General features: G+C 43.2%; 1 long non-coding RNA gene across 2 annotated transcripts; it reads right to left on the minus strand.

The window, feature by feature from the left end:
• Positions 1 to 1269: 1269 nt before the first annotated feature.
• On the minus strand, positions 1270 to 5921 carry LOC127317272 (uncharacterized). 2 transcript variants are annotated; one of them, XR_007861012.1, is made up of 5 exons: positions 5796 to 5921; positions 5440 to 5676; positions 2183 to 2227; positions 1730 to 1783; positions 1270 to 1572 (listed from the first exon to the last, which is right to left on the minus strand). It is a non-coding gene; the product is annotated as an uncharacterized lncRNA (long non-coding RNA). The 2 variants fall into 2 exon arrangements; XR_007861011.2 differs by lacking the exon at positions 5796 to 5921 and having other exon boundaries at positions 5440 to 5755.
• Between the last annotated feature and the right edge of the window lie 8704 nt (positions 5922 to 14625).

The raw sequence follows: 14625 nt of genomic DNA on the forward strand, positions 1-14625 counted from the left end.
GTCTACAGCGAGATGGTGGACGCATCGGTTGGATATGGGAGCAGAAGCTAGGGGCAGTCGTAGGGTAGAGGACCTCACTTATGGCGAGGGGTGGAGGGACTGGGTGGCGGTGGCGCATCGGGTTTTGGCATGGGCGTCAGAGTGTTTCACCGGGCACTTGTTCGATTTGGGAACAGGTGGGTCGGGCCAGACCTAACTGGTCGCAAACTTTGCTATTTTGTCGCCTTTTGCCGTGTGTTTCGGCTATACACACAGAAAAATAACCTTTGCCGTGTCTTTTTCCCAAAACACATGGAAAATTAAGGCCCATTTTTAGATCGTTTTATATTTTCAATTTTATGTATTTCAGTATTACTTCATTAAAATTTGGATTATATAAAGCTTATTTTTTTTACTATTTTCTATTTTTTTATTTCTTTATTATGTTTGTACTATATAAACCCCTCTGAGATGCTGTGTGGGGCTGGGAAGCCCGCACGGTCTAGGTACACATTTCGCCAAAATCAGCACCCCTTTGGATATGACGCTTAGTTCAATCCCGGCCCTCTTCCAGCAAAATCGGCAGGAGACCACCGGAAGCAACATGGATTCCCAAAAGTTGGTGTGCATAGAAGGAACCGTTTTGTCACTCAAAAAATAGAAATTGTTTTTCCCTGGGTAGGAAATGAAAACACCTACAGCCAACGCTGCTCCACATCCCAAGGCACACACATGTGGGCAATATGCAGGCCCAGTGTCATTATCTAGCTTGTTCTCCCTAGAAGCCATATAACTTCTTAGGCCCCATGAGGTCTAGCCCTCCAAAATTCTCCGAACGACTATTGGCCAATGGGTTTTCTCTTGGTTTGTGTTCGGGTAAGCCATCGGATTATGGGAAGAAATGGTTGAACCCAACATGTAGAACTATTTACTCTAGTGGATGCATCGTGGGGTTTCCCCCTTTCCATCTAGATTATTCCTACGTTGTGATGCATGCTAGTGAAACGGGTGGCACCAGGAGGTAGCTCTTGGATTCCCCTGCATCCCTTTCTTCCTTTATTGAAAATTTGGGATGTTACACGGCGTGTCCTGGGAGACCCCCAATCTCATTACGCCGACATGTGTCCCAGAACATTGTTTTCGAAGTTTTTTTGTCGTGTCCTGAAGCTTTGACATGTGCTTCCGTTGCCGTGTCGGGGAGCTTTGATGTGTGTTTTGTTTGGGGAGTGTCTAATCGTCATCTAGCTTCAATCGCAATTGAGCATAAGTCAGATTTTGACTTTAGTAGTATTCATTAAATCATTCACATCCCGCTCCAATATTCATTCTGGTCGAACTTTGTCTGGTTTTTTTGCTGGTTTTTTAACCCCAACTAACCCAGCTCCCAATCAATTCAGCCTCCTTCCGTGCCCTGGTAATGAAAATAAGGACTAAACTAGTACGTTACTGCGTACATCTGGCTATTTATGAGCCTTACACACGAACAGAAAAGCCAGCTAAAAAACATAAAATGTGGGACTTCTATTTCTTGACATGTTCTATAACTGCCTTCACATCAGCATTCTCTCTTCTTCCTCCTCATGCAAAGACGTCCTAGCAGTGGACGGCCACCACACAACAAAATGGGACAAGGATCAGAACGAAAAGAGAGAAAGAGATCCACAGAAACAAGGGATTTACGATGGAGGGGAATGAGTAAACCTACAGAAAAATGAATAAGGCGGTAGCAAATGGGTAAACTTTTGTCTACCTTTTCTCCGCATATGTCTTGATCAAGTATGTAGCCTCTCTTATTTATCTTGATCTACACATAAATGGTCGATGGTATTAGCAAGTATAGAAAAAACACCAGCCTTTACTAAGAAAACCATTAGCCTAGTCATCTTAGCTCTGATATGTACAATTCGCAAAAAAAAAGCTCTAATATGTACAATAGCAGGTTGAAGAACTTTCGAAGTAGGCTAACTAATGAAGAAGGGGCATGTAGGCATGTACTGAATCTACACTGGATACTAAGATCTCTAAGAAGAGTGAAACCTATTTACACCTAAAAATAAAGAGAGAAGATCGAAGAAATAACTGACAAACTATAAACTACAGTACAGAACTAAGAAAAAATATATTAAAACTGGCAACACTGTAGAAACTGATAAAATTAGAGGTCATAATCTGCCTTAGGTGCAGACTAGAACTTTGCAATTACCGTTGTTTAGCTCCGGCAGTAACTAAGAAGATGACACTCTTGAACCTAGGCAAAAGGAAAAGAAATGTCTCAAATTATAAAACTGAGCAGAACATATGGTTTTGCACACCCAAAGTACTCACGCAGTAGAACACCGGAACATTGGCATTCCGAAACTAAGCAGCTGTTTCGTTTATGACCTAAATGGCATGCAGCAGCCTGTCAGAATGCCTGAAATTTTCCTCAACTAAAGGTGTGGCATGGTTGACGAGTTTTGGCAGCCTTGACAGTCCCTTACTTGGGTAATAATAAATGCTTCTATACAAGCCCAACTAACCTAACTGTCTTGAGAGTGAAAATTTTGTGAGAGATGACTAGAGGACAACTAAATACGAACTTAACGGCCACACTGAATTTACCAACCAAAAAAAGGCCATGCCACCATCTAAATACAACAAATCGCCTTGAGAAAACTCGAGGTTGCTTTTGTTTCCAGCAAGAAATCTATGTTGCCTTTGCAGTTTACATTCTTCAACACTATATCGACAAACATATTAAATCGCAATAATTTGTTATGACATGTAATGTAGGATGTTGCATCAATGTTATACATAAAAGTTCCTTAATGTTATGACAAGACAACAGGGTATCTAACAACAATAATCTAACAGGCCAATCTGACATACCAATCTGACCATTACAACTCACAAAGTTCCACCAAAAGTAACGCCTGTTGTAGCATCTTAAGAATCACATACCTCAAAGAGAGTACTGATTAGACATTAATGTATAGTGAAAACCACAATAAGGTCACAAAAACATCTTCTAGCCATCTTCATAGACATTTGATAGAACAAAATGGAGAAGTCTAATCTTACACTTCCAATGCAAATGACATTGACAACACAGACTGAGAAACAACAAACAAATGAAAACTGAAACTGAGAAACAAAGATAAACTGAAGAAAATATGATAAGAATTGAACAAGAAACAAAGAAGAAAGAGACAGAGACAGAGATTCACTTAGATAAACTGAGAAAATATGATAAGAATTGAACAAGAAATGCTCTAATGTATAAGAGAAACTAAAGACTGGCGTGACAATGTAACTGGACTGACAAGAAAGACAATGAAACTGAAGAATGACACTAAAACTAAACAGAATTAAGAAATGACAGAATAGAAAAGGACCGAAGAAGCAGAATTAAGAAATGAAAATTGGATTGAGTAACTGAGACAATTGAACATGTATGTGTTAAAAGATATGACATATTTAGCCAGTAGAATGATAAATTCAGAAGGGCTAGCCCTGCTAAATAAATGTACCTAATATGAAGAAACTAAGAAGCTAGAATGAGAGACTGATAAGACTACACAAATAAGAGCTACAAAACTGAGAGGCTAAAGAACAATGCTAAATTACTCAAGTGAATGCAAGATTGAGCTAATTAAGATTGAATGGAAAACAATAAGAGAAGAATGAAAACTGAAGAAAATAAGAATGAGAAAATGAAGGACCGAGAAAGAGACTACTCACTGAAGAACTTGAAAAACTAAGAGAAATGAAATAAGAGACTGAGCAAGACTAAGAAACTGAGAATAATAAGAAGGAAAAAATAAGCAGAATGACATGTGAGACTAATAAACTGAGCATATTGAGGAAATAAGAGAAAAAAGGGCAGAGAGAAAATATAGGCTAAAACAGAGATAAGGATGGAAGAAGAAGAATGAGATGTGAAAACTAAAGAATGAGGATTGAAAAAGGAAAATTTATATAATGATAGACGAGCTAAAAGGCTTTATGTTCGACCACTTCACAAAAGCTATATGATTCTTCGCTGATTTAAAAACAATTTTGTAATGCGGATTGATTCAGGAATATACTCGCAAGGCTTTCCAACAACGATTGATATCCAAGATGATTTCTTCACACAGGTACCCAAGAACCACTGTTGCAAAAAAGGGAGACTTCAATTTTAGTTTTGCAAAACAATATAACACACTTTCTATGATATTATTGCAGGAAGGATAAAGAAAGTCGGTAAAATGAGCTATGTGCAACCGTAATCAATGAACCATCCCATGGGACACATCTTCACCGCCAGGACAATAATAACGGGAAAACCCAACTACGCCATGTACATTCAGCATACATGTACCATAATCCATAAGAAATTCAAGGTCTGATATTGGTAATAACTGAAGTAACTAAAAATATGTCTAGATTGAGAGGGGGCAACCCATGACACAAGTGCCAATGAAACGGATGAGCAAAATAAGATTGAAAATAGGTAAAGAAAACACATGACAGAAGTGCTAACCTATTGATATGTCAAACTGGTTGATGGTTGTTTTTCTGTGATTGTTGGTTGCCAAAAATGTATATTATATATTAAAGGTTTGTTTGTAACATGCCATCAGAATCTTGCTGTTTAACATCACAATCCGAAATCACAAACTATAATTTGAAAACTGAATCAGCTTGGCTTCTTCTCTTTCTTACGGCTAGGAGGGTACCCGCGCTTCGGTTCAGTTCGATCAGGCCATCAGGGACAAAGTTGGTTCGACAGTATGTCATTTGGGCCTCACCATCAGTAATTAATTGATCAAGGTCGTTCCTTGTACTAGCCAGTACACACACATGTACAACATTAACAACCACCATCGATCCATCCATAGGGTTTCTTGTGGAACCAATCTTGAATTGGCTAGCTCACCTAGATTGATTTGCTCCAATGCATGACTTGTTCTGAAGTCTGAACACATACATGCATCAGCTCTACTACTAGTACCGACGAAACTAGCTAGATCCCCCGAAAAACAAAACAAAACTAGGTAGATTGATTATGGTGCTTAGGTGTTTACAAAGAAAATTTAATAGAAAACAATACATACTAGTTCAGTTAATCAATCAGTGCATTATTTGAGAATCATGGATAATCAAACTGAAACATATAGATGAGATTTGCGTTCGCAGAGGATGTCGCCGATGAAAATTAAAAAGTGAAGCAGCATAAGGATGGTGGGGGCTCTGACTCCACTATCAAATCCGTTGAGCTACATCAGAGGCTACGGCAGATGAAAATCAGTAACGCTCTGGATCAAAATGTTGCATAGGCCTAATGGTGGGAAATACATGTACTCGTGATTCCCTGTCCACAACTTAAGAACAACAAATACACCAGATCCAACCACTATCATACATGTCTACATCGCGAATGCACATAGAGCCGCTAAAACAAAAGTAGAAAGGGGCGCACCAAAAGAAGAAACGTACCCATGTCGCTGGAAGCTCGGCCATGGAGGAACCCAGCTCCTCGACCTCCACGCAAACCCATGCCTCTCGCACCCAGTCAGCGACAAAAACACGGGGAGGAGGACGGGCGGACTACTCCTGACTCCTCGCTCCGGTGGCCTTCGCCGATTCAACCCCCCGTCGCGGCGGAACCAGACCCTCCGGCGTGGGAGAGCCACCACCATCCACGATTCCCCCTCGTATGCAAATCTCTCTCCACTGACATAGAAAAGGGAAAGAGAAAAAAAGAGATGTGAAGATAGCTACCCGAGTCCCAACACTCAGTGACACGACCAAATAAACCAGACCAACTAAAAAAAAGTGGAATCAAAGAAAACCAGCCAATGGAGCTCTGTGGGGACAAGCGCTCCACAAGATTCGCGCCGGAGTGCGGAATGAGTGGGCAAGGATTTGACTTGAGGCGAATTGAGACTTCAGCTAGCTAAAAATAGGAAAAGTGTTTGTTTGTGAGTTGTCATGCCACATTAGTAGAGAACATCTCTTTTGTCCAGCACCTGGGAGCAACTGATGGGATTCGTAGCATAGAAAACAAAAAAATTCCTACCGCAAGAACGAAAACCAACCCAAGATGCAATCTAGAAGATGGTAGCAACGAGGGGATCACGATACTAACCCTTGAAGATTTCCAAAGCCTACGAGATTAGATCTCGTTGTTGCTGAAGATGATCACTTGCCGCTTTCAAAAGCGCGTAGAAGATCTTGACGCTGCCACAATCGGGCAGCACCTCCGTACTCGGTCACACGATCGGTGTTGATGAAGACGACGTCCTTCTCCCCGTTCCAGCGGGCAGCGGAAGTAGTAGATTCTCCTCAGAATTCCGGTAGCACGACGGCGTGGTGGCGGTGGTGGTGGAGAACTCCGGTAGGGTTTCGCCTATGCGCTGCGGGAGTATTATGTGGATGAGAAGAGGCTAGGGTTTGGGGAGAGGGGAGGGGAATTTGGGCACCGGCCCTTGGATGCCCTAGGTGGTGCGCCCAAGCCATGGGCAGCCCCCTCCCTCTCCTCCTCATTATATAGGTGGAACCCCAAGGGTTTACCCAAAGTCTTCGAATAAGACCCCAACAGAAAAACTGCCTTATGGACGAAACCTAGAGGGATAGGGACTCTCCCCTTCCCCCTTTACTTGGCCGGCCAAGGAGGTGGAGTCCACCATGGACTCCACCCTCCCACTTGGTTGGCTGGTTAGGGTTTGTGGAGTCCCTCCGGGACTCCTCCTTCCATGGTGATTTATTCCGGATAATTCTAGAAACCACCTTCCATAAATTCACCGGATCATTTCCAAACTTGGAAAGTGACTTCCTATATATGAATCTTATTCTTCGGACCATTCCGGAACTCCTCGTGATGTCCTGGATCCCATCCGAGACTCCGAACAAAACTTCAAACTCCATTCCATATTCCATATCTACTTAAACGACATCAAACCTTAAGTGTGTCACCCTACGGTTCGCGAACTATGCAGACATGGTTGAGACTTCTCTCCGACCAATAACCAATAGCGGGATCTGGAGATCCATAATGGCTCCCACATATTCAACGATGACTTTAGTGATCGATTGAACCATTCACATATGATACCGATTCCCTTTGTCATGCGATATTTTACTTGTCCGAGGTTTGATCATCGGTATCTCTATACCTTGTTCAACCTCGTCTCATGACAATTACTATTTACTCGTACCGTGGTATGTGGTCTCTTATGAACCATTCATATGCTTGCAAGCTAATTAGACGACATTCCACCGAGAGGGCCCAGAGTATATCTATCCGTCATCGGGATGGACAAATTCCACTGTTGATCCATATGCCTCAACTCATAATTTCCGAATACCTAATCCCACCTTTATAACCACCCATTTACGTAGTGGCGTTTGATGTAATCAAAGTACCCTTCCGGCATAAGTGATTTACATGATCTCATGGTCGAAAGGACTAGGTAACTATGTATCGAAAGCTTATAGCAAATGAACTTAATGACGTGATCTTATGCTACGCTTAATTGGGTGTGTCCATTACATCATTCACATAATTACATAACCTTGTTATTAATAATATCCAATGTTCATGATCATGAAACTATGATCATCTACTAATCAACAAGCTAGTTATACAAGAGGCTTACTAGGGACTCCTTGTTGTTCACATAACACACATGTATCAATGTTTCGGTTAATACAATTATAGCATGGTATGTAAACATTATCATAAACACAAAGATATATTATAATAACCATTTTATTATTGCCTCTTGGGCATATCTCCAATAGTCTCCCACTTGCACTAGACTCAATAATCTAGTTTACATTTGTAAAGATATAACACCTTGGCCTTCCGGTGCTTTATCATGTTTTGCTCACGGGAGAGGTTTTAGTCAACGGATCTGACACGCTCAGAAACGTATGTATTTTGTAATTCATTTGTGTCTCAACGCATTACTCATTTTCCAACTGAGTCGGCATTAAATATTTTTGGTGTTCTGTTGGAACCTTAATTCCGCGGTCTGAAATATGTCACTAATATTGTCACACACAATATAGCTTCAAAGTTCTGACACTATCGGAACTACACCAAGTTCTCAAAGAACAATTCGATTTAAACATCCTCAGTCATTGTCAAAACAATGACATACTCTGCCTTCGTTTGTAGAATCCGTCACAATATTTAGAACTCATCTAAATCTAGCATAGACAACTTCTAGCTCATTGTGCTACCTTTTAAACAACACTTAGTCCAATTTGAGATTGAAATTTTATTTTTATATGTGACAAAACCAATATCGGTGCAACTGTAGGGATTCGTTGCATAGAAAACAAAAAATTTCCTACCGCGAGAACGCAATCCAAGCCAAGATGCAATCTAGAAGACGGGAGCAACGAGGGGATGATCAAGACTAACCCTTGAAGATTTCCAAAGCCTATAAGAGTAGGCTCTTATTGCTGCGGTAGACGATCACTTGCCGCTTGCAAAAGCGCGTAGAAGATCTTGATCACGGTGCCACGATCGAGCAGCACCTCCGTACTCGGTCACACGTTCGGTGTTGATGAAGACGACGTCCTTCTCCCCGTTCCAGCGGGCAGCGGAAGTAGTAGCTCCTCCTTGAATCCGGCAGCACGACAGCGTGGTGGCGGTGGCGGTGGAGATCTCCGGCGGAGGTTCGCTAAGCGTGCGGGAGAAGAGGAGGAGAGAGGGGGCGGCTAGGGTTTGGGAGAGGGGGTGGCCGGCCACCTATGGGTGCGGCCAAGCTATGGGCTTGTGGTGGTTGAAAGATCGAGATGTCGCCTAGAGGGGGGGTGAATAGGCAATTACAAACTCTTGCGGATTTGTCTTGTATGAATGCGGAATTAAACTATCGTTTAGTTTACAAGCACACACCCTAAATATGCTAAGCTCAACTAAGTGTAACAATAGCAACTAGAGCTAAGCAAGATAGGCACAAGATATATGTAGCACAAGTGATAGCAAGATATATGTACTTCAAGCACGATGGCTATCACAAGGAAAGAGAGCTCGGGTATAGAAATAACCGAGGCACGCGGAGACGAGGATGTATTCCCGTGTTCCCTTGCTTTGCAACAAGGTACGTCACGTTTGGAGGAGTGGAGGTCCCACGAAGGATTCCCCGCGCCACGAAGGCTCACCCTATTCTCCGAACCACACCCACGAAGGATAATGGCCCTTTCCTTATGGTTACCTTTTCCTCCGCTCCGGAGATGGCAAGCTCCACAACCACTTCACAAGCTCCACGAAGGAGAAGCCCGGGCCTCTTCACAATCTTCTTCAAGAGATCACCGGAGCACCAATCACCAAGCCAACTAGGAGGTCACCCTCCAAGAGTAACAAGCTCACGGTCTCTCACTCGAACAAATCGTGGTGGAGAGCTCAACACTATGCAATGATGCAAAGCAAGAACACCGGAGGTGTTCAAGTCCTTCACACTCAAATCCCACCAAAGCAACGAATGCTAGGATGAGATTGGAGAGGAAGAACAAGGGGGAAAGTCAACCAAAGACTCCAAGATCTAGATCCCAAGAGATTCCCTCACTTAGAGAAGAAACGGTTTGGTGGAAGTGTAGATCTAGATCTCCTCTCTCAAATCCTCAAATATGAGCAAGAATGGTTGGAGGATTCAAGTGGAAGAGCAAGTTCTTCAAATAGTAGCAATGGAGGAGAGAGAATGGGAAGAACTAATTGCTCAAGGTGGAAGAAGGGCTATTTATAGTCTAGGGAGAAAAATAACCGTTGGGGAAGAAACGGGGTGTAAAACGCATAAAAAACGCCCTGAAAAAGAGCCCAGCCGGTTGCCAGGCCGGCCGACCGGCCTGGGCACTGAGGAGCCCGGTCGGTGGCCCGGTCCGACCGGCCCAGCAACCGGGCGGGCCAACCTGCGCTCACAGGCGGCGGATAGGCTGCGGCCGCGCGGGGGAGAGGCAGGCAGTGGCTGGGCCGGCAGCGGGCAGTGAGGCCCGGCACCGGCCAGGAGGCCGGACCGGCCAGGGCGCGCGGGTGGGCCGGCGGAGCCGACGGCCCGATTGCGCACGGGCGGCGCGGATCAAGGCAGCGCGGGGAAGGTGGGCCGCGCGGGCGCTAAGGCCCAGCCGGCGTGGAGGCCGGTCCGGCCGGGCCGGCACCGGGCGGGCCGGTCGGTGACCGGGCCAGCCGCCGGACGTGGGCCAAAATGCCCCGGGAGGCAGCCCGGATGGCACCAGCCACCAGGCCGGTCGGTGACCGGGTGGGCCGGCGCGCGGCCCGGCAGACCGGGCGGCCGGCCGGCTGCCACGCCTCTTTTTTTCTCTTTTCTTTTCTTTTTATCCTTTTCTCTTTTTCCCTAATAACAATTGCTCCCGAACTCCGAATCGCATGAAACCAATTTTGTTTGGAAGATAACAACGAATGCTATCTAATAGAAAGTGAAAAACCAATAATCTGTAGGAGGGGATTTTATCATGAATATAAAAGGTAGAACCTTATATCATGAATAACCGGTAAAATCACCCAACCTCGAAAACGCAATAGAAGATGCATGTGAACTCCGTTTTCGATGAACTTGGGCTTGTTGTAAAGCTAGCAACAAGCTCAAGAACCTCACACCGAGAAATACCAAGAAGCAATAAGAATATGCAAAGTATGCAAAGGATTGAGCTCCCTAAGACGATGTGATCAAGTTACCCAACCGGAAGCCCCTCTTGATAGTGCGGCTATCTATCCTATAATCCGGTCTCCCATCAACCACCTCGAGACCGGTAAAAGGAAAACCTATCAAGGTCATACCTTTGCCTTGCGCATCCCATCACTTGATCATTGTCGCTTCGTGTATACTCACAAATGCTCCCCCATACACAATGATGGGAAAGCTTCATTGATGCACATCTTCACATGTCCACTATCACCAAATGGACGGCAAGCTTCAAGCATGTGATCCGCTCAAGATGCTCATCTTGAACTTGCCCAACTCAACCTTGTATCTTCTCATACTCACATAAGATAGAGCATGGCTAATATTGAGTTCCACATAAGAACTCCATCTTCATTTCTTCTTCTTGATCATATTACATATATATCTTCATACCGATGATCTTGATGCCAATACACAAGGTATACCTTTATCTTCATGGCATCCATACTTGAATCCAACACATGGAGAGCAAGTAGTACCTATGGAATATTCCTTCATATAAACTCAATGAAAACATTAGTCCATAGGGGTTGTCATTAATTACCAAAACCACACATAGGGGCAATGTACCCTTACAATCTCCCCCATTTTGGTAATTGATGACAACCACAATAAGAGGGTTTATATAATGAATATTAGTGACAAGTACGCAACTTATCCAAGAATAAGTTGTATACAAGAGGTTGTATTTGATATGGTCAAGTAACACACAGCAACTAGTCCATATCAAAACCGGCTCTACTCACACAACTACAACAAATGCAATGGATGTGAGTAGAACCAATATATATAGAGAAAACTCCCCCACAATGTATGCACGTGTGATAAACATGAATTCATTGCATACATTGTCAAGATTAACCTTTGGGATAGTTTCCACTATATATATACAACCATGCAAGACATATAAATATGGAATGCATGAGAGGCAAAACACTTAAGCACAAACCAAGCTTAAGTATAAAACCATTCCCTTAAACCCTCTAAACTTCTCCCCCATTGGCATCGATTGTCAAAATGGGTGAAAAATTTAGAAGGCCAATATAATGTGAGTTCCTCCCCAAAGTGTGCACTTCTCATAATTTGAGTGAAATCAAGTGCACATATCCAATGATGAATACTTGAAGGAAATCAAACTATATTGAGGATCAAAGATTGCATAAAGATAACATGGTGAAGTGAGCTTCAACAAATAAAGCAAGCAATCAAAGATTCAATTGGACAAACAAAGATATCATGATAAGAAAGATATAGTGCTCTGAAAATAAGAAAGCTCCCCAAGGTTCGTGCACAATTTATAATGTTTGCATTTGAATACAATATGCACAAACATGGAATCCTCACTCCCTATATATCATTTAGAACACAACTAAGATAAAGAGAGTATGCTTATCAAGAACAACTTGAGTCCAACAATTACGAGATATGAGTGCATGAAGAAAATAAATAAACCAAGCACTCATAAATTTTCTTTACCAACCCACTAAAAACAAAAGGGGTAAAAGATGGTCGGCAAAGATCAAGGATATCAAGGTGATGGATTAACACTCTTATGTATATGAGTTTCTAAAGTGGACAAAGTGATCCATAAAGAAACATGCACACACAAGAGGTTAACAAAATAGATAAAACAAGATATCCAAGATGAAGTCATAAAATATACCAAAGGATGTTTGCTTAAGAAGCATATATAGCCAATGGCTCCAATTTTCACTTATGGTATATATGAATGAACTTCAACCAAGTTAAACCTCAAAAGCATTACAACTAACAATAAGGGAAGTAGAGCTACTTGGAGTGTTTTGAGAAAGGCAACAAGTATCATAAATACGGATTTATTTCACAAATTCATCAATATTGCACACAAGAGCTCTTTGAGAAATTGATATGCAATAAATTGCTAGAGGGCATATTTGTGATAGGTGAATCATAAAATATGATATATATCTTTACTATTAAATTGCAATAGGTGGCTGCCTGGTATCACAAACGGGCTTCTCTACAGGCCCAATATCTGCTTATCTTTATATTTACTATTAAGCGGCGATACGACCATGGTACGTCGCGCTGCTCGCGTGATGGATAAACAGCCCACGATTTGTAAAAAACCCATCCAAGCACGAGAGTCCTGCGGAGACGCGGCAACAGAGTCCACCTCATAAGCGGGTCGATATACTGCCCTCGTATAAGAATTAAGAAACCAGACGACGAGCGATTGGAGCCGGACGGGGTCGACGTCCGGCTGTTCGAGGAGGCCACGCAGCTGGGGGATTTCCTTGGGAAGCGGCAACGAGTTCTCAGACAAGGTCACGAGGACAAGTAGGCACTGGAGCCGGACACGAGGACGACCATGGGCTGCTGGACATGGCCACAACCCCGATGGCTCGCCATGGCAAGCGACAACGAGGATTCAATCCGGGGCAGCGCTGACTCTCCAGATTTTCGCCGACGGCGGAGATGATAGCTAAGGGAGCACAGAGAAGTACTGGCCGCATTCCGTGTGTGTGTATGTACGACGGCAACATCCATCGAACCCGCGTTCGCATGCCAGATCGATCAGCTATGGTCGTGCGTCCCGGCGAAGAGTAAGCTACGGTTATATATGCCCGTCTAGCCGCAAGCCGCCGACTAGAATCGAATCGCCTCGGCCTCTATACATTGCAGGAACACATCCACGACGAGCCAAGAGGATCATGGGTTGAGCTACTCCGTGCGTTACACCGCACGTCCGTACCAATGGAAATCACCGGGGCTCAAACTGCGTTTCTGAACGAACTTACATGTTTGGTGGTATTCAGGCAGACACAGACACACACACAGCGTCGTTTAATCACATGTTCTCGCAGCCTTAAATCGGTGTATACACAGGTGAGCAATCGGGGTACAAACCTAACCTTCTCGCTTACAATACACTAATCAATGCATTACGTGCATTGCGTCGTGAAGATGTGAGTACGCCTGTTTGGTCTCTGAACTTTACCCGTACCTCCGCATCTATTCATTCATCGTTGATCTGGTGTCAGTGCTGTGAACTACACTTCCAACGCTAGGTGAACTGCTCACCTTCGGGCGTGTTGTTTCAGCCAGGGGTCCTTGCAGCATGGCGATTTGGGCAAAATCATTCAAGCTTTTCCATCAGCAGCAAGGCAGCTTGAGCGATAGAGGAGGAGATGGGTTTATTAAGCAAATTCCAACGGATGAGCTCTTCAGTTGCACGTACTAACGAGGTCTGTAGACATAACAAAAGGAACAGCTGCTTTTGGCCGTCAGTGCAAGCTGAAAGAGGAGTATCCTTCTACTATATTTTGAGAAGAAAAAACAGGAGGGCTTCGTGGGTGCTAGCTGATACGAAATATGGAAACGAACGAGTAGCTAGCTCATGGTCGCTACCTGAGTTGCAATCGGTGATTAAATTTTATTAGTATAATACAGCTATCTTGAATTTTGGGAAGCAGATTTGGTGCACATGAGCACCATTACTTTCGGTTTTTAAAATATTTAAAAATTATCTGCGTTCCTGCAATAGATTGGGACATGTAAAGTTTTCCACCACGTCAAAAAAAATCCGGTTACGAGCTCCATGCACCGCCATGCTACGTCGATGTCTAAACCGTTCTTTTCAACATAGTAGGTCTATAATTTACTGTGTGCAACTTTAAGCGACCAAACTATTACTCACGTATAATTACTTTAAATTTATTAAGCCGTAGCAACGCACGGGTATTTGTGCTACTATATATATATAACCTATCATATGCATCTTCTCAAATTACTCAAATGTTCAATAAGAAGTTTTACTTTAAAAGGGTTTTTCAAGAACCGCAATAATTTTTGAAATAAATAATTTCATGCCAAGATACAACCTACAAGAGGTTAAATGCTATATGAGAATGCATGAATAAGATACTTGTTACCGAGATAGCAATGGCTTGATGTAGTAGATAAGAGTTCATCGATCATCCTAGCTTGACTC

The sequence above is a fragment of the Lolium perenne genome, chromosome 7, assembly GCF_019359855.2.
Source record: "Lolium perenne isolate Kyuss_39 chromosome 7, Kyuss_2.0, whole genome shotgun sequence".
NCBI classification, from domain to species: Eukaryota; Viridiplantae; Streptophyta; class Magnoliopsida; order Poales; family Poaceae; genus Lolium; species Lolium perenne.